Here is a 19,521-nt window from a genome sequence, read left to right as displayed (position 1 = left end):
ATACAGTTCCCTGGAGAACTTGAAACTGGGAATTTGGAATATTCCATATCCTCAGACTTTGGGACATCACAGCCATCAACTCTGAGGAACAGATTTACTGAGAAGAGAGATAAAACAGGTAAATACATTAATAAATCCTGGTTGTTTATTAATAAATCCTGGTTATTTATTAGCCCAGGAATACTATGGACACGGTGGAGAACTTGAAATTGAGAATTTGGAATATTCCATGTCCTCAGACTTTAGGACATCACAGCAATCAGTAGTCAGGTCTAGGGAACAGATTTATTGAGAAGAGAGATAAAACAGGTAAATATATTAATAAATCCTCTTAGTTATTAGCCCAGGAATATTATGGACACCATGGAGAATTTGGAATTGGGAATTTGGCATATTCCATATCCTGAGATTTTGGGACATCTACTTCCATGTTGAGTCCAAACTTTCTGCACACTCTTCCCTGTAAAGGCTGAGCTGGTCATCCCTGCTTTAGGTAGGAGAGGAGCTGTGGAATTAGGGAAAAAATGGTTCTGGAGGACATTTCGTCAAGTCATGGCATATTTTGGAGGCACTTTATGATACAAAGACCCTTATTATTCCCTGAACAATATTTTTAAGGTCTTTGGAATTGGAGTCTTTTACTAAGATTAAAGATATTTCATGGAAAAAAAACCCCCAACTTACTAATTTTTCTACGTGTTGTTTATATGCATGTTATACACAAATCTATAGACAAATATATCCCTTCTGTTTGGAATACTGAAGTGTAATTCCCTCAGTGCCCTGGTGGGCCATTTTAGCTGGATTTCTGAGCTTTCTGGCTGCTCTCTTCTGAAATCCAGATATTTCCTTCACTTCTTCTTGCAACCTGGTGACCAACACTGAACCCAGTAGTTTAACAAGACCAATAAAAGACCAATAATCTCATTTGCTGTGGTTTGAGTGTATTTATTTATATCAGTGTGTGCGACCATTTTCTGTCCTTGGGTTTAACCTGCTCAGAAAAAAGACATTTGTTGTTCTTTAGGAGCAGTTTCAGTCTATGAGATGCCTCAAAATTGATCCTAATGGTTTTGTGTCCCCCAAAATAATCCCCTTCTCCTGTGGTTTGATCACTCAGAACCCTGGGAGACCAAATGATGTGACGACCCTGTGATGACCCTGATGAGCAAATCAATTAACTGCCTAATTATACATGTGTAAAACTCCCTGAAAACTGGGATTCAAGTGCCTTTATCACCATTTTCTTGCTTTGTTTCACTTTAAATCTGTCATTACATTAAATCTGTCATTAGCAATGATTTGCTGACGGTGCCTCAGAAAGAAGGAAAGGTGGAAAATTTATCTTTTTTTTTTTTTTTCCCCCGGAAAAATTCAAGGAATTCAAGTCCCAACTTTTGTGTTCGTGTGTTGTGACTTGAATTTTGGAGTTCTGATGGAAGGATCTCCCTCAAGTCCCTCACACCCTTGATTTCCAGCGTCCTAATGGAATATTGAGCCCTCAAAGTGTAACCAAAATTCAGGAAAACTCCCCAAAAATAAAAAAAAAATCGTGTGGGATTTATCTGCCTGAGTCTCTCTGGAGGGAAATCCGTCTTATCCCAAGATATTAATCCGAGATATATCAGAGGAAGCACCTCTGACTGTGCTTTTTTTTCTGCCCAGTGACTCTGAGAAGATGAGGAGCTCAGAGAAAGGAACGATTCCCGGACAGATAAAGTGGGATGAGATTAAGAAGGTAAAAAAAAAAAAAGCTTAAAAAAAGCTTTGCCAAAGCAGGCACTCAGAGCTCAGGAGGCCGAAATAACCGGATACTTTTCACGTTAATCTTAATCTATTTATCAGCTTCCCATCAGCAAAATCAGGATAACGTTCCGGTCTGAGAGGGATACTCTGAAGATGATTAACTTTGGAAAACCACTCAGGAATACCCCCAAAAAAAAAAAAATAAAAAGGAAAAAAAAAAAAAAAGCCCAGGAGGAAAATAATAGTTCTGTCTTTAGAGTAGCCTTTGAACCACGGGGAGAAATTCCGTCCTGGAAGCAACTCCTGCCCAATAAACTAAAATTCCCTAAGGAATTGCTGCTGCTCTCCAGGCGTGGGAGGCTCCCCCTTCAATCTAGGAGGCTACTGTGGCACGGAGCTGCAAGATAAGGTGTGATAAAAGGGAGAAAGGTAAGGGTTCACCAGCTACTTTTGTTTTTTTCTTATCTTAATTACTGAGAAATTCGCTTTGTACCGGCGGCCCGTTGGGTTTTTATCACGTAGATTAGATTGTGTACCTGTGTTGGGCTGTGTGGGCAATATATAAAATATATTAATATGCACAACAGCAGAGAAATGATAAATGTTCTGAATTCTTTCACTTCCCAGGTATTTTTTTTTTTCTTCTTTCTTGACAATCAAATCCTAAAATTGTCCTGGTTTCCAAAAGGAGCAAAAGAAAGGAAAAATATATATTTCATAAAATCTACTGTGGTTGGACATCTCCAAAAGAACAACCACAAACGGTGTTGGTAAAGGAGGTTTGATGCATCTTAAAGTTCTCAATCACTTCTGAAAATGGAAAAGGAATTTTGATGCATTTTAAAGTTCTCAATCACTTCTGAAAATGCTTCTCATTGTCAAAGTAGGGATTTGGGATTCTGGGATATGTATTTTGTTTATTTACTTATTTATTTATTTATCTGGGATATGTATTTATATTCTGGAGATATATATATATATGTATCCAATGAGATATACTTATATCTCATTCCATATATATTTATTTATTGTTAGTAAGTTCAGGTCCATATATATTATATATATATATATTATATTTATTGTATTTATTTGTTTATTTATCTGGGATATATATTTGTATTCTGGATATATCTATATATATCCAATGAGATATATTTACATCTCATTGGATATATATTTATTTACTGTTAGTAAGTTCAGGTCCATATATATTTTATATATTTTTTATTTATTTATTTATTTATTTATTTATTTATTTATTTATTTATTTATGTGGGATACATATTATATTCTGGATATATATATATATATATATATATCTCCAGTGAGATATACTTATATCTCATCAAGTTGGACTTGATGAGATATACTTATATCTCATTGGATATATATTTATTTACTGTTAGTAAGTTCAGGTCCATATATATTATATGTATATAATATTTATTTATTTATTTATTTATTTATTTATTTATTTATTTATTTATTTATTTATTTATTTTTATGATTTTATATTTATATTTTCATATGTATATTTCTTATATATACATATATACACAAATGTCTTACATGTTGAAATATATATATTCTTATATATTGAAATATATATTTTTATAATTTCTTATCTGTTGAAAGGCCATAATAGGGTCTCCCCAGAGCCGTATATATATGTATATGTATATATATATATATATATATATATAAGGCCTGGAATTCCAAATTGAATGTGAATAACCCCCTCCCCAAATACTCTGAATAAAGACTTAGCAATAAACCAGCGAATTAATAGCAAGTGCCCTTATTGCCATGGAAACCCGGCCAAAACAAATATTGGGAGGCTCTGATTCCCAGAATTCACACATGCCAATACAATTATCCCGCTTTACCCGCAGCCCCAGTCATCCCGGACAACACTGATATTCCTCTCCCGCTTTTCACCCTCAGCTGAGGTAATATTGAGTATTAATAATAGAACTGGGCTAAATTTGGAGCTGGAGGGGCACAAGGGGGGGAACCTGGGTGGGAACGGGGCGATTTCAGTTTGTTTTGTCCTGTTTCCATGCTCGTCCACGGATTTGTCTCGGATTGCCTGGATGTTGCCATAGTGACCTTTGATAAATCCATGTTATGGATGCTGTGAAATATAAAGCCCCATGACAGGGGAGGGGGAGTTCAGGGAATGGGGCAGGGGGCTGGGAGCTTCAAAGGCATCAGATTGGGCTGATTTTGCCCTCTCATCTAATAAATGCTTTTCTCTTAATTAAAAAATATGTGTCTCCTACACTGGAAATTCATCCCACTTCGGGGAAGTTTATATGAGAAAATTCAACGTTGGTTGAATTTGATCGGTCTCTTAGCATTTATATTTATTTAATATTGGTAAAAATCCACCTTTGCCTCACTGTTCCCATTCTTTCCGAGCGTTTCTTAAATTGGGAAAGGAAATAACAGATTCAGATCATTCTTCATCTCCAAAGGCAAAGACTTTTCACTTGTTTACAGGTGGTCACTTGAAAAGTCAAAGTTTAATCTGAGCTGGAGAGAAAGGAGTATTACTAAAAGGTTCTTCACGAGAGGGTGGAACAGGGAAGTGGTGGCGTCCCCAAACCTGCCAGATTTCAGGAAATACTTGGACAAGGCTCTCAGGAACATGGTTGGATTCTTGGGGTCTTGGATTCTTGGATTCTTGTCCTGTGCAGGGCCGGGAGTTGGACTTGATGATCCTGGTGAGTCCCTTCCAACTCAGGATATCCCATGAATTTATGATTCCATGAACCATGAGCAGAAATAGGTACTTCGAGGGGACTTACTCCACTCTGTGTCTTAAACACTCAATCTAGGATAGGACTCAACATTAAAGTTCTAAATGATAAATTTAGGGCAGGGGAACCCCCAAATTAAATGCACCTATAGCTGTTGTTACCCCCAGCAATGAACACTCCACTTTATCCCTAAAAACGAGGAGGATCCATCATTTCACAGCGTGTGGTAAAGGCAGGACCCAAAAGCAGCTCCGGAGAAACCTCCAGGCCTCTGTTGCAAAGACTTCAAACCCCGTGTTCCCCCTTCCTGGTCACTGCAAAGTCACTGAAGCATCCGAAGAGCTTCTCATTCCACTCTGGAGGACGATTTATCCCAGCAATCCCAAAGCACCATCCCAAAAACGGGGTGAATGCTCCGCGTGTCTCTGCAGCCGACAGCCAGAGCCCCGCTGATTAACGGGATTGAGTGCTGAGGGGGGAATTAATCCCCCTTAACCACGGCCAGTGCAAACATAAGCCCCTGCTTTAAGCCAGGTTTCCTGCTTTTGTCAGGGAAAGGTCACTGGGGAGGGCACGTCCTGCCATCTATTTTGGACAATTAGCTAATGATGAATCCCACAGAGGGGTCTGTGACAACAGAGACAATTTTGGGGGATGATCTCCCCGCCAAAGACCAGCACTGGTGTCGTGTTCTCCTCCTTACTGATGTTATTTGGGAGGGCTCTCCAGCTTTGCTGGCCTCTGCCTGGCACTGCTTTCTCATCCAAGGAGGATCCAACCACAGTTCCCAGTGTTGTGGGGTTTGTTTTAGGACTGCCAAAATTGAAGAATCACAGAATGATTTGGGACTTTTAAAGGTCATCAAGTCCAACTCCTTTGCCATGGACGGGGATGTCTTTTGCTAGATCAGGTTGCTCAATGACACATCCCGAACACTTCCAATGATGGGGCATCCACAACTTCTCTGGGAAAACTCTCCCAGTGCCTCAAACATCCTAAAATAATTCTCCTTCACACCCAATTTAAACCCACCCTCTCCCAATTTATAACTTCTGACCCTTGTCCTGTCACTACAGGCCTTCATAAAAAGTCTCTCCACATCTTTCTTGGGACTGACACGTAATTTCTTACATATTGAAATACGTAAATACATTCTTATATATTGAAATCTATATTCTTATAATTTCTTATCTATTGAAAGGTCATAATAGGGTCTTCCCAGAGCCTTCTCTTACCTATATCATAAACCCATATTAATGACACCATATACATATGTAGATATAGGTGTGACTGTAAAATGCTTTCAAAAATTGCCTCAGTTGTGGGACAGTTTTAAGCAAATTTCTGGGAATAATCAGACATTCCATTAAGCTCAGAGATAATCAACAAAAACAAGTGGAGAACAGAGGTCACAGAATCTTAGAATCATGGAATGGTCGTATTAGGGTCATTCCTTACTGGGTGCCAGAAAATCAGCTAAAACAAGAGTCATCTTATGCACCTCAAATGCAAAACATCTTCACCTGTAACTTGCTTGTCCTTCATCATGAAGAAATTGGGCTGGTGAGGGACTTTAGACAAGGGTCTGGGGGGATAGGACACAGGGAATGGCTTCCCACTGCCAGAGGGCAGGGTTAGATGGGACATTGGGAAGGAATTCCTGGCTGGCAGGGTGGGGAGGCCCTGGCACAGGTTGCCTAGAGAAGCTGTGGCCTGGAAGTCTCCAAGACCAGGTTGCAGCAACCTGGTCTAGTGGAAGATGTCCCTGCCCATGGCAGGGGGTGGGACTGGATGGATTTTAAGTTCCTTTCCAACCCAAACCATTCCGTGATTCTGCAGCCAAGTTATGCCAGGCTGGGAAAGCAACAACAACAACAACAACAACAACAAAACCCCAACCCTCCAAAAATCCCAAGTTCCTTGCAGCAAAGATAACGAGCAATTGAGATGAGTAGGGAGGGAAACAATGGATTTTCCAGTGGGAGAATGACTAAAGGGAGATCAAACACCCTTCCACCACTGAGTCTCCAACTGAAGCAGCGAAGAGAACGGTGAAACAATCCGTGGGTTTCTTTGACTCGGTGATGGAATTGCTCTTTTTTATGCCTTAAAATCGGTTCTAAGAGAAAAGAAAAAAAGCAAATTATTTAGTGTAGTCGCCAGCAGGACACTAGGTGGCCCACAAACCACACACACATCCCCCCTCCCAGTCACCCCCCACGCTCCTGGCGAGCTGTTGTAGGGCCCAGAGCAAAGCCTGGAGGGCACATCTGTCACAGCTCTGCGTGGTACTGCCAGGGATATTGCCCATTACACGATTTGTACATATTTAGGCTTAGCCAACCTAAGCTGATTGCAGGTACTTAAAATTGCTTTTGTGCCATGAACACTTAACGCTAAACCTCTTTTAATTTGCACCGTGCTACTCAGAGAGATCATATCATTCTTCTGGGCAGCATAAATTCCCCCATCTGGCAATCCCAGCCCGCTCGGGTATTTCTTTTAATATTAATTAAAAAAAAAAAAAAGAATTTAATAAGGATTTGGGGTTCTTTATTGAGCTTTTATTGTCCGGTCTTGTAATTGAATCACTCTGCTGTGACAGCACGACTGAGGCTGTTATTAGCAAATTCTATAAACAATGGGCTTGATCCCTTTATGAAAAAGCATTGTAGGGGGAATAGTTAATCTGGGCTAAAAAAAAAAAAAAATAAAAATGAAGCTCTGGGAGGGGAAGGAAGGGGGGGGGAATACAATTGCAGATTCCAAATATTTAAAACTGTTTCTGCCCTTTCCCATTCCAGCCTCCTCCTCCCTCCACGGCCCTTCTCCCACCGCCCGGCTGCTCAAATCCCTTTTTGTTCTTTGTGCCCCGAGCCTCTGAGGCAGAACTCGTTTGCAACACGATCAGAGGGAGGAAATTTTGTCCCTGAGAGAAGCTGGTGCTGCTTCTCTGGGCCACTTTGGGTTTTTTCGGTGGCAAACCACCACATCTGGAAAGCTTCAGGCTTCGAACACGCACCAAAGAGGGGGAGGTAGAGTTCATCAGGCAGTGCTGGCATTTAATTTGGACACCTCCAGTGAAATGAGTCATTCTGGGCTCCCTTTGTAGTCAGCAGAGTTCTAGGCAAAAATATGGGTGGTGTTGGGTGCAATTCATCCCATTCCAAAGTAGAAAATTAGGCAACTTTATGGATATTCCCCAATCATACTGTGCTCCAGCATAATTTCCATTGGCTACAAAAGCTCCAAGGACCTGCACTTTACTGCTTGAAATGAAAATAGACTTGAAATGAGCATAGAATAGACTTGCAATGAGCATAGAATTTCTACTGGCATCAAGTTTTCCAACTGGCACTTTATCTCCTTGGGTTTCTCTTCTCTCATGCCAAAAATAAAGGTGGGTGAATGAGCATTCCTATTGGAACAACAGCTCCGTGTTCTGCTGTTCCAGGGCTTATTCAAGGTCCACAGGGTGTTAGACAAGTCCCTGGCCATGGAAAGGCTCTGTTTCATTGTCTGAGCTCTTGACTCAGTTCATAACTTCTCCAAAGGGGCAAAGTCTGTGTCTTATTGTGCATTTTTCCAGGTCGCTCCAGGAGCTGAACCTCGGCCGCGGTCACGTAGCACCAGACGTGAATCCCAATAAATAACTGATCAGGGCAGTGATGATAGTGAGGGTAAAGAATTATTGATCAATACCTTATCAGAAGAGTTCTAAACGGGAACTTTAACCCAGAGCCTGCAGAAATCAGTGGAAACATCGTGGAGTTTCTCGTGGCATTTGGACCAAGTTTCCAAAGACCTTGTTTGACCAGAACTAAGAGCGGGTTTTATAGGCATTGAAAGTAAGGTTGGTTTAGGCTTTAAGAGGAGACATCTAATGTTCAAATATAAAAGAAAGAAGACAATTATGTGACTAACAGGCCTGAAAATCAGACAAAGAGGCAGAAAGAGGAAGATCTTGATGAAGATTCATCAAACAATTGTGTGGCTAATAGGCACGAAAATCAGACAAAGAGGCAGAAAGAGGAAGATCTTGATGAGGATTCATCAAACAATTATGTGACTAACAGGCCTGAAAATCAGACAAAGAGGCAGAAAGAGGAAGATCTTGATGAAGATTCATCAATAGATGAATTTCTTTTGTATTCAACAGAAAGACCCTCTTTGAGCAAACCATGGACGCTGGGACATCAATCAAATTTGGAAAAGGATGAGTGTTAGGAAGCTGGATGAGAGCTGGGGACATAATAAGGGCTTGTAGAAAGAATTAGTTCTAGGGGCGGCGATGCAAAGTCAGATTTGAGGTTTCTTATGGGAAAAGTCGATCATCTTCACATTTTTGCTTGATGAATTCCTTGTGATGTATCCAACCAGATGGGCCACTTGAAGGCAAAATGTCAAGATATATAGAAAGTCACTGGTAGGTGTGAGAGAAGGAAAGGAAAAGAAAGTTATTTCTATAAAATATTGATAAACAGAACGGCTCGGATTTACCAACTTGAGCTTTATTTATTTGAGTAAGGAATTAGGTTTGGGAGGAAATGGCATTGGGGAAAGCACAGGAAAAGGGAACAAATTTCAGAATTCCACTCCAGAAACAGGATTGGTGTGGGAAATGCAGATACTCAGAGGTGTAGGAGAAGGATGAGGAGCCACAAGTTCCAGAAAGGGAAATTACATCTGGATAGAAGGAAAAATATTCTCAAATCTCAGGTGGGCAGGGGGACAATGTGACTTTGGGTGCAACCCTTTTTTGAGCAAGGAGTGGGTGTTCCAAAATACACACATGTGTGTACAGAGAGCTGGAAAAGTGGACGGGAAAAATACAGTGAGATTGAGCACCAAAGCTGGGAATACATTACGAATTTCGCTGATAAAAGAGCTTTTTGATCCGAATTTTACTTGCATTTCAACCATGACTGAATGGAGAAATAAACTGGCATCTCTCCCCAGGATGAATTATGTGATTGGTACGTTTTTGAACCACAATATATAGGTTTGGACAATATATTCAAACACACATGCCAGGCATTTTTTTTTTTCCTCCTGCGTAACGTATAGAAAAAAAAATAAAATAAAAATCAAGCCAATGATTTTAATGTGATGCAATTTCAAAACTTGAGCTTTTGGGGGTTTCTATGGTCACAGACCTGTGTTTATAAGTTTGGTCTTCCCCCAGCAGCTAAAGGGGAGCCTGGTGACCAATAGGAAAGCAAGACCTCATTCTCCACATTCCATTAGCTCCATAATTCCACATTAAATGATGGGTTTAGTGCCATATGGTGAAGTCTGATATGAAGAAGAACAGGGGAAAAATTAATATATGCACACACATACACATATATACACACATATATGTGAAATATATATATATATTTATACATATATATTTTGCACAATTAACCTGCCTGGTTTCCTTTAGGAAATGACAGATTTTGATGAAGTGAAGCGAAAATTTTGAAACCTTTGCACTTATTCCTCCTGCTGTTAAGCTTTGCTTCAGTCTGGATTTGGGGTTGGGATTTTTTTTTTTTTCATTTTAAGTTGAACTCCACGGAGAGCCTCCCTGCAATTCTAATTTTCTGGAGTCAGCCTGGAAACCACAGAGCAAAATTCTTTCCAGGCACTCTGACTTTCGACACGTAACCTAAATAACAATGCTGCTTTTACCTAATGGTCTAAACATCTTAAGCATTAAATGAGGGATGAATTTGCCATGAGGTCAAGAGTTAAAAACTCTTGAATAAAAGAGTATTGAGAGGGTGCATGTGAAAGACAGGGGGGAATATGATTTCCATGCATCCATTTTCTTTTTTCAGATTACAATTCCACCGGCAAAAGTGCTCTGGATTTATGTTATTGGTGTTCCAAGTTCATCCCAAACCACAAAGTAGAAAGGTCCTGGTGTTCATCTGCTCAGCCTTCACCTGATTCTGAACACGAAAAACCAAATTGAGCTTCCTTAGGTAGAAGAAGTCTGCTAAAATTTGCCTTTTTAGTGTCATTATTGCAGCAATTTCAGGAGCTCCAACCAAGATCCTTTCAAATATTGAAAAAAAACCTCGTAAAAGACAGAATTTTACTACAGAGAGAGAAAAAAAAGAATGAGAAAAATTAGGTCTTTTAATTATAAGAAGGGGGGAAAAGTGCAATAAAGGTGAAATAAAATATCTCTAAAACAATGCAGATCTGTGAATTCTGGTTCAGTGAGAATTTGAACAGTGACTTCCCAGTAGGAGTTGAATTAAAAGGTGGTGCCACCAGCCCTGGTCCATTAGAATTTATGATATAAATCAGTGATCACTCCCAGGGGTGAGTTTTGCTATTCCCATGAGTTCTGCTCACACTGAGACTTTCTAGGAAAGGAAAGCATATCTTACATGCACTGTCTAAAATTAAAAGCTTGTCTAAAATTAACACTGGTGGGGTGTTTTGGGGGAGATTTCAGTCCTGCTCTCAGTTTAAGGTTCTAATCCAGATGTGAAGGGAGAAACTCAGCTCTGGACAACCTTTATTCCACCTTCCAGCGCTGACTTTGGACACAGCTGAGCTTTTTCACGTCAACTGTGACCCCACACAAGGTCCCAACACACCCTGAGTGTAAATCTCTAATGGTGGGGTGTGTTACAATTGTCCAAAGGGAATTTAAGGGGTTGGTGATCCTGGCTGGAATCCACCCCAATGTGAGGAATTTCAGGTTGATCTTATTAAGTCTTGGACATGAAGGTGGGGCCAGGCTGAGCCAGGAGTTGGCTGGAAGGTGGAGCTTTTCCCCGACGGATCCAGCCACGACCGCGCTGGGAAGTGGTTGGTGGGAATTCGGGAGGTGCTGCTGCTTTTTCCAGTGCCTGTGTCTGTGCTCCTTTATTTTTCCCCTCGTGAGAAAAACGGCCTGGACACATCAGTGCTGAGGTGTCACAGCTGGGAAGTCACTCAGTGTGGGACTGCCCTGAAGTCCACCCAGTTGGTGGGGAAGAGGAATGAAGGATCATGAAGTTCAACCAGGCCAAGGGCCGGGTCCTGCCCTTTGGCCACAACAACCCCCGGCAGCTCCAGGCTGGGCCAGAGGGGCTGGAGAGCAGCCAGGCAGGAAGGGAGCTGGGAGTGGGGATGGACAGGGAGCTGAACAGGAGCCAGAGGGTGCCCAGGGGGACAAGAGGGCCAATGGATCCTGGCCTGGCTCAGGAACAGGGTGGCCAACAGGGCCAGGGAAGTGATTCTGCCCCTGGACTCAGCGCTGGGGAGGCCACCCCTGGAGTGCTGTGTCCAGTTCTGGGCCCTCAGCTCAGGAAGGACATGGAGGGGCTGGAGCAGGTCCAGGGAAGAGCAACAAGGCTGGGGAAGGGACTGGAGCACAAGTGCTGGGAGGAGAGGCTGAGGGAGCTGGGGGGGCTCAGCCTGGAGAAGAGGAGGCTCAGGGGAGACCTCCTCACTCTCTGCAACTCCCTGACAGGAGGGGGGAGCCAGGGGGGGTTGGTCTCTTTTCCCAGGCAACCATCAGCAAGACAAGAGGGCTCGGTCTTCAGCTGTGCCAGGGGAGGGTTAGGTTGGATATTAGGAAGAATTTCTTTGCAGAGAGGGTGCTCAGCCATTGGAATGGGCTGCCCAGGGAAGTGGGGGATTCTCCATCCCTGGAGGTTTTTAAGATGAGACTGGATGTGGCATCAGTGCCATGGGCTGGGAACCACGGCGGGGTTGGATCAAGGGTTGGACTTGATGATCTCAGAGGTCCTTTCCAACCCAGCCAATTCTATGATTGTATGATTCTATGATTCCATGATCATTTCCAAAGAAGGTCAAAGGACCACAATCAACACTCTCAGCACTTTGTTTTTCCAGCAGTGCTTTGACAATTCCTCTACCTTCTCCCACAGGGCCTCAGGTGATCAAAAGGAATATTTCAATATTCGGGTGATCAAAAGGAATAATTCAACACTTGGTTTTGGAGCTAATAAAGGATTTGTCTCAGAGAAGCACATTCTCAATTCCTAATTCCCACAGGTGAGGTGAAGTTGTTTCCTTCCTGTTTTCCTTGGTAAAGATTCCGATGGTGAACTGTCACTGAGGTCTGAACAACTCTAAGCAGCTGTTTGATAAAGGAATGAGCACTTCAGGAATTCCACTGGCACTGGGAAGTTCATACCGAGGCCATTTCAAGAGTGGAAGTGAGGAGGAAGGAGAAAATATTATTTTAGGGAGCAAAAAGGTTGAAGCTGACTCTCTTTTACAGGGGAGGCAAATCAATGTTTGCTGTTTTCCAGCATACTCTGATATAAATGTTTCTGCTTCAAAACACAAAGGATTTCCTGTGAGCCAAGACAATGAAGTTTTGTCTCATGTGTTTCACGTAAAGTAACAAAACGAAAAATTAATCCCACTTGGGCACCTCCTACAATATTCTGGATTCATTATTGCTAAATCTTTAATTTCTTTGAGAATACAAAGCCTTTTGGGAGGAAACAAGCTGGAAAAGCATTTTCAAGCAATCCTAGAAGGAAATGATGGGGAAAGCTCAGTGAAAAACTATGGGAGCTGCATGGATGGGACTTGGATGGAGAGGACACCTTGAGAACGAGACAAGAACATGGAATTACTTCATTTTAAAACCAAAAATCAACACTTTTGGACAGGTTTTTGTGTGCAATACCTTGGTACACAAAGTTCTCTTGTCCTTTCCTAGGAATCATTGTCTTGGTGCAGGAATTTTCTGTTTAAAGATGGAAATATTGGAGAAGCAAGAGGAACCTGGTGAAAGTGTCCACTGGAGGGCACAGGGATGGGAAGAGGGAATGGAAAAAAATCCTGGAAGTGTGCAAAGTAAATTAAGTTACAGGGGGGAACTTTAATTAATCACACGGTTTTAAAGAGCAGATGCAGCCAAACATATTCCAAACCTTTTCTGCAGGAAAAGAGGGATCAGCAGGATATCAACAGGATGTCAACACCAAACCCAAGTCATGTTAAGAACATTTCCTGAATGTCACAGGACTTTCTTCACTCTGAACTGGTCATGGAAACTTCCTGGAAAACCACTGGAAAGAACCACATCTCCAAAGGATGCTTCTTTTTAGTGACATTAGATATCTACTGGAAATTTAGAATATCAATCTTCTGGACACATTTGTCTCTCCATGGAATATCCAGGCAGGATTTTGACCATCCTTTGATGGACCAGGTTTCCAAAAAAAAAAAAAATAATGAAATAGAAGAATTATCATTGCAGGTTTCTGGGTAAAGTTGCTAAAATACTTTATTTGCAAGCTCAGTAACACAGCGAGAAGTTCAAGGAGTTTTGCTCACTCGCCTTTCCCAAAAAGCCAATTTTTTTTTTCCTGAGAAACACAAAATGAATTTTTTTTTTTGTCAATTTGATTGACTCTACCAGCAAATCTCTGGCCAAAAATAGTCATAGTCGAGTTTTAAAAAGTTTCAGTCTCTGTTTACTAAAAAAAAAAAAAAAAACTTGTTTTAAACTAAATCATCTGTGACGGTCACATTTGGGCACGAAACACAAAAAAAATTCAATTTATACTGACTACAGGAACAGGAAAGTGATAAAGGGAAAACAGTCAGGGGAAAATAATCAGGAAAAAGTAGCCATTGTATGGGAAAAAGCCATGAAGAATGTCCCAAGACATCAAGAATGACCAAAATTGAGCCCTGGGAACTCAAGTGGCAGCTATTTTACAAGTTGCAGAAGTCCCTGGTTGAGCATCTCCAGGTTGTGCTGATCCTGGAGGGTCAGGAAAGAGTCTCATATGGGGACTTTCAGGTGTTACATCCAGGAGTCTGGAAAAACAGGTTCACAGGTGAAGGAGTGGAGGAGGGAAGGTGACAATCTTTCTCTGAGCCCCGTCCTTCTTATTGATTTAAGACACTGAAGGAGCAGAAGGAAAAGTTTGGAGGCCAAGAGGACTGGGATGATTCTGTGGGAGGTTCAGGGGGTCAGAGAAGAGAATTCCATGTCACTTACCAGGAGGAGTGGAAGGAGGCCCAGGTCACTTCAGGGAAAAGTCTGGGAGCTGTGTTGTTGGAGACAGGGCAGAGGGATGGCAAAGGTGGCGTCGAGTCACTTGGGCAGAGTGGAAACTGCAACAGCACCGTGGAAAAATCTAATCTGGGCCATCTGAGAAGGCAATTTTTCATCTTCAACTTCCCCTTTGCATTGTCACCACTGGACTAGGACACAGCCCCATAAATAACCTTACAGGGCTGGAGCACCCTCGAGGTTTGGGGATCCCTGACTGGCCAGAACGGTGTCAGTTTAACCCAATGGCACCAAAGAGCCAGCTGGGGAACACGACCTTTGAATGGGACTTGGTAGAGCCAGGAGCACTATCAGCGTTCCTGGAAATCAGCTCTAATTAAACTGCAGCTCTAATCTAAAAAACCACCATTTTATGGCTCCGAGGTCGGAACCTCCCGATGTCTCTGCGGGAAAACGCGTTGGAGCTCTCACGTAGCCCAGACACATCTGCTCCAGCTGATTTATTCTGGGATCTTGGGGGTGAATTCCATCTTTAAAGAGCCTCTAAAGAAATTGTGTTGGCATTAAGCTGGGTTTTCACCCAGTTCTCTCCATCCAAGAGTCTATTGATGAGTCTTAGATGTTGATTCAAAGCCAATCTTAGATGTCTGTTCGAAGCCAATCACCTGCAAGACTCCAGTAAGTGGAAAGATGGAAGGCTCATCCCATATATTTTAGGTTCAGATTAGTACTTTTTAGCTTTTTCCACTGATGCAGAGAGCTGTGTTGACTAGACATCTAAATTTTAAAGTAAGTAATCAGGTGAAATAATAAATCTATTTTAGGGTGACGTGAACCCCTTTTCCTTCAGCACTGAAAAGCTTTCTGGGTCACGTTTTCAGGTGCTCCTGCTCAGGGGCACTTTATGTGTGATGAAGACGAATAATCTTAATGAAGATGAATAATCTCAACGAAGATAAATAACCTGATGTAATTGCAAAGGAACTGAGGCTCCAGGTAAGGTTCCACACGTCACCACCCAAACAGCAAACGTCTCCATGGTGATGGGAGTGCTGAGCAGAACCCACCGAATGCTCCTGTTGCTGAGCGAAGGAGGGACAGACTCGGCCTTTCTGCAGCTCCATGTGACTGTAGAATCACATTTCTGGGTGCTGGATGACATTAAACTCACCAGCTCTAAAGGTCTCAATCCGTGTGGCTACAGCTGTCAGGTTTTATCCACCCTTTTCCCCACAAATGACTGATTTTGAAAATTATTTTTTTTTTTGCCCTCAGGTACCTTGTAAACCAAACCTTTCCATTTGTTCTCATTCCCTGGAAGTGGGTGTAAACCCCTCTGCCTGTTTCATCACAGATTACTGAACCACCTTTGAGGGAAAGTCTCTTCTTAATATGTTTCATGTGAATATGAGGAAAAACTTCTTTACTTGGAGGGTGACAGAGCACCAGAACAGGCTGCTCAGAGAGGGTTTGGTGTCTCCTTCTCTGGAGATATTCAAATCCCACCAGGACAAGATGCTGTTCACCTCTTCTAGGTGAACCTTCTTTAGCAGGAAAGTTGGACTAGATGATCTCCAGGGGTGTCCTCCAAACCCAACCATTCCAGGACTGTGATCCAGGGAAAACAGCTTTTGTTTCTCTGAGACTGAGTTAAGAGTGTACAGGAAAAACTTTGGAATACATCAAAATTTTAGACATGATATCTTCAAGGTTGACCCATATTCTCTGTAAACAATGGGTTTATGGGTTCATTTGGTCCCTAACAAACACCTCCCTTCAGCTTCCCCCCAAACTTCAAGTTATAAGAGAATGTTCAAGCATCCTTTGACCTTCAGGCTGTGTGGGAAAGAGTTGTCACCTGGATCTCAGGTGAATATAAACGTCATCCAAACCCACATTCAGTCACCACATAACAAAAAAGGGCAAAGTTTGGCACAGGTTGCCCAGAGAAGCTGTGGCAGCCACTCCCCTGGAAGTGTCCAAGGCCAGGTTGGAGCAACCTGGCATGATGGAAGGTTTCCCTGCCCACGGCAAGGGGTGGGTCTGGATGATCTTTAAGGTCCTTTCCAACCCAAACCATTCCATGATTTGCTGCTGGGTAGTGCTAATAAGTGAAGAGTCTCTCACCCCATTACACCCCCAGTCACCTCAGGTAAAATGTGAGACAAGGTATCAAGGAAAAAATACTTTCTTTATACAAAATGCAATGGAGATTTGGGGCTAAATTCCTTTTCACAAAGGTGGGAGGCTACTGCTGCCTGGAAAACCTTCTGATCTGTGGATTTAACTCCAGAGGGGACTGAAAGTCCGTTTCAAAGTCTTTTAAGGAGGAAATATTTTCAGGTACTTAGGAATATTCTCCAGTCCTGTGTGTCTTTCCCTTGGGCTTCTCACACGACACTCAACACCTTTGTGGGGGCAACTGAGTGAAACCCCTCAGGCAGGATTCATCTTGCAGACCAAGTTGTCCCCATTCCTGTGTCTCCCTGTGGGGTGGATGTCCAAGATGTTCACATTTCTGTGTCTCCCCATGGATTGGGTGTCCAAGTTGTCCCCATTTCTGTGTCTCCACATGGAGTGGGTGTCCAAGTTGTCCCCATTTCTGTGTCTCCCCATGGATTGGGGTGTCCAAGATGCCCCCATTTCTGTGTCGCCCTATGGAGTGGGTTCCAAGATATTCACATTTCTGTATCTCCCTGTGGAGTGGGTGTCCAAGTTGTCCACATTTCTCTCTCCCCGTGGAGTGGGTGTCCAAGATGTTCACATTTCTATGTCTCCCCATGGAGTGGGTGTCCAAGATGCCACAGAAGTCACTGCAGGACTGGAGACAAGGAGATCTACTCCAAGACACCCACTCACCAAGTGTTCATGTTCTCAGACTAGCACTGGCTCCTCTTCCTCCTTCACCTTCCCAAATCCTTAGCACATACATCCACATCAGTTTAGGGGCAATAATCTCTTGATGTTGCAGACCTGCCCACCCAAGGACCCACTGGAAGGGTGTTTGTCCTCCCCACACCTCCCCAGCCCCCCTTCTGAGCATTGTTTCCTAATTGTGTGCAGATTTTGGAGCAATAACCCCCTCTCCTTCACTCCTCTTCCTCAGCTCCTAATTGATCAGACACCGAACAGCTGCTGGCTATTTTCTCTTCCCCAGAAACACGCAGTAATTGTATGTATGGGCTCCAAATCCCTAAACATTTGGAAAGGAGAAGGACTTGAACGGGAGCCAGGTCTTTTTTCAGCGCTGGTACCAGCAGCAGTGGCATTTAAATCATATCAGGGGGGCCAGGGATGGGGGGGGGTTGTTGAATTTGCTGAGATTCACTTGGAGAGAGGGGGAGAAGAAAAAGAGGGGAAAAAATGCTAAAGAGAAGAAAAAACCTGAAACCAGCAATCAACAAACCAAGGCAGCTCAAAGAGTTGGAGTCCATCCCAGCTCCAGAGCGAGGAGGTTACTCCCTAAACCAAAGGGAATTGTTTCTCTCCACGCTCACCCACATTTCCCAAAGTGCCAAGTGGGGCAGCTTCATCCCAGTTTAACCTGAGGGTTCTCCATTGCCATGTTCAGGCCCTGCTCTAGTCTGTTGGAAGAAGAAGGAGCCTCAGGAGAGGCAACTCTCAGCCGTGTTGGAGATGTTTCTGCTGCTCCTTCTGCTGTGTGGAAAGTCCAAACCAACTGCTCCTCACTAGGACATCCCAGTTTTGTGCCAGAAGTGGGTGAATTCAAGGGTGAATTCAAGTCATACATTTGGGACAAAGCAAACGTCACAAATCATTTCCCAGAGAATGACAAATCATTATCAAATCATTATCAAATCATTATCAAATCATTATCAAATCATTATCAAATCATTATCAAATCACTATCAAACATACAATATCACACACTTGGCTAATTGACCCCTAATTTGACATCAAATCTCTTAAAAATCAACAGTTTTGTTGGGGAAGATATAAAAAGCAGATTAATCAGGCTAAAAGCAAAAAATTTCACCTCAGAAATAATCCTGGGTTGTTTCACCGGAGTTTTAATTCACGTGAATTAACTCACCTCCTCGCTAGGCTGCTTTTCCAATATTAATATTAAGAATGATGCAAAAAGCAGAGCTCCCACTGCAGTTGGACACATCTCAGGCATCTGAAGGAATCATCTGCCCTGACCTAAGTCATTCATGATCCCTCTCTATCAACACATGCAAACACTTCCAGAAGTTGATTTATCTCATTTCTAATGACACAGGTTAGTTGAGCTCAGTTTAGCTAAAGACCGGGTGTTTAATTAGTCCAGTTGAAGCTCAGTTTAGAAGAGATTCAGTAAGTAAATAAGTAAATGGCTAAAATTTGGTGAGATAAGTTCCACCCATGTCTCAAGCTGCCTCAGCTATTTCAGCTGTGGGATTAGTGCCATAAAATCCCAGAGTCATGGAATCTCAGGATGGTTTGGGTTGGAAGGGACCTTAAAGATCATTTAATTCCAACTCTTCTGGAAGGGACACCTTCCACTATCCCAGGTTGCTCCAAGCTCCGTCCAACCTGGCCTTGGACACTTCCAGGGATTAGGCAGTCACAGCTTCTCTGGGAAATCCAGTCCAGTCCCTCCCCATCCTCCCAGACAAGAATTCCTTCCCAATATCCCATCTCTCCCTGCCCTCTGGCACTGAGAAGCCATTCCCTGTGTGCTGTTCCTCCATCCCTTGTCCCCAGTCCCTCTCTAGCTCTCCTGGAGCCCCTTTAGGCCCTGCAAGGGGCTCTCAGCTCTCCCTGGAGCCTTCTCTTCTCCAGATGAAGCCCCCCAGCTCTCCCAGCCTGGCTCCAGAGCAGAGGGGCTCCAGCCCTGGCAGCATCTCCATGACCTCCTCTGGACTCATTCCAACAGGTCCACATTTCCCTTGTGCCATCTTTGTTTGATCTGAAATTTAAGGCTGAGCCACACTAAGACCAAAACCTCACATTTTTTCTTCATAGAGAAGGGCAAAGCAGATAAAATCTTAAAGATTTTATTTTCTGTGTAGTGTC

The 19,521-nt window shown here is 42.7% G+C and overlaps 1 long non-coding RNA gene across 2 annotated transcripts; it reads right to left on the bottom strand.

Moving 5' to 3' along the window:
* Nucleotides 1-6,493: 6,493 nt before the first annotated feature.
* Nucleotides 6,494-15,520, bottom strand: LOC108504694. 2 transcript variants are annotated; one of them, XR_001877214.1, is made up of 5 exons: nt 15,467-15,520; nt 14,488-14,640; nt 13,162-13,221; nt 7,531-7,631; nt 6,494-6,627 (listed from the first exon to the last, which is right to left on the bottom strand). It is a non-coding gene; the product is annotated as an uncharacterized LOC108504694 (long non-coding RNA). The 2 variants fall into 2 exon arrangements; XR_001877215.1 differs by lacking the exon at nt 7,531-7,631.
* Between the last annotated feature and the right edge of the window lie 4,001 nt (nt 15,521-19,521).

The sequence above is a fragment of the Lepidothrix coronata genome, unplaced genomic scaffold (assembly GCF_001604755.1).
Source record: "Lepidothrix coronata isolate B3197 unplaced genomic scaffold, Lepidothrix_coronata-1.0 Scaffold173, whole genome shotgun sequence".
Classification (NCBI taxonomy): Eukaryota; Metazoa; Chordata; class Aves; order Passeriformes; family Pipridae; genus Lepidothrix; species Lepidothrix coronata.
This window is presented reverse-complemented; position numbering and strand designations above follow the sequence as displayed.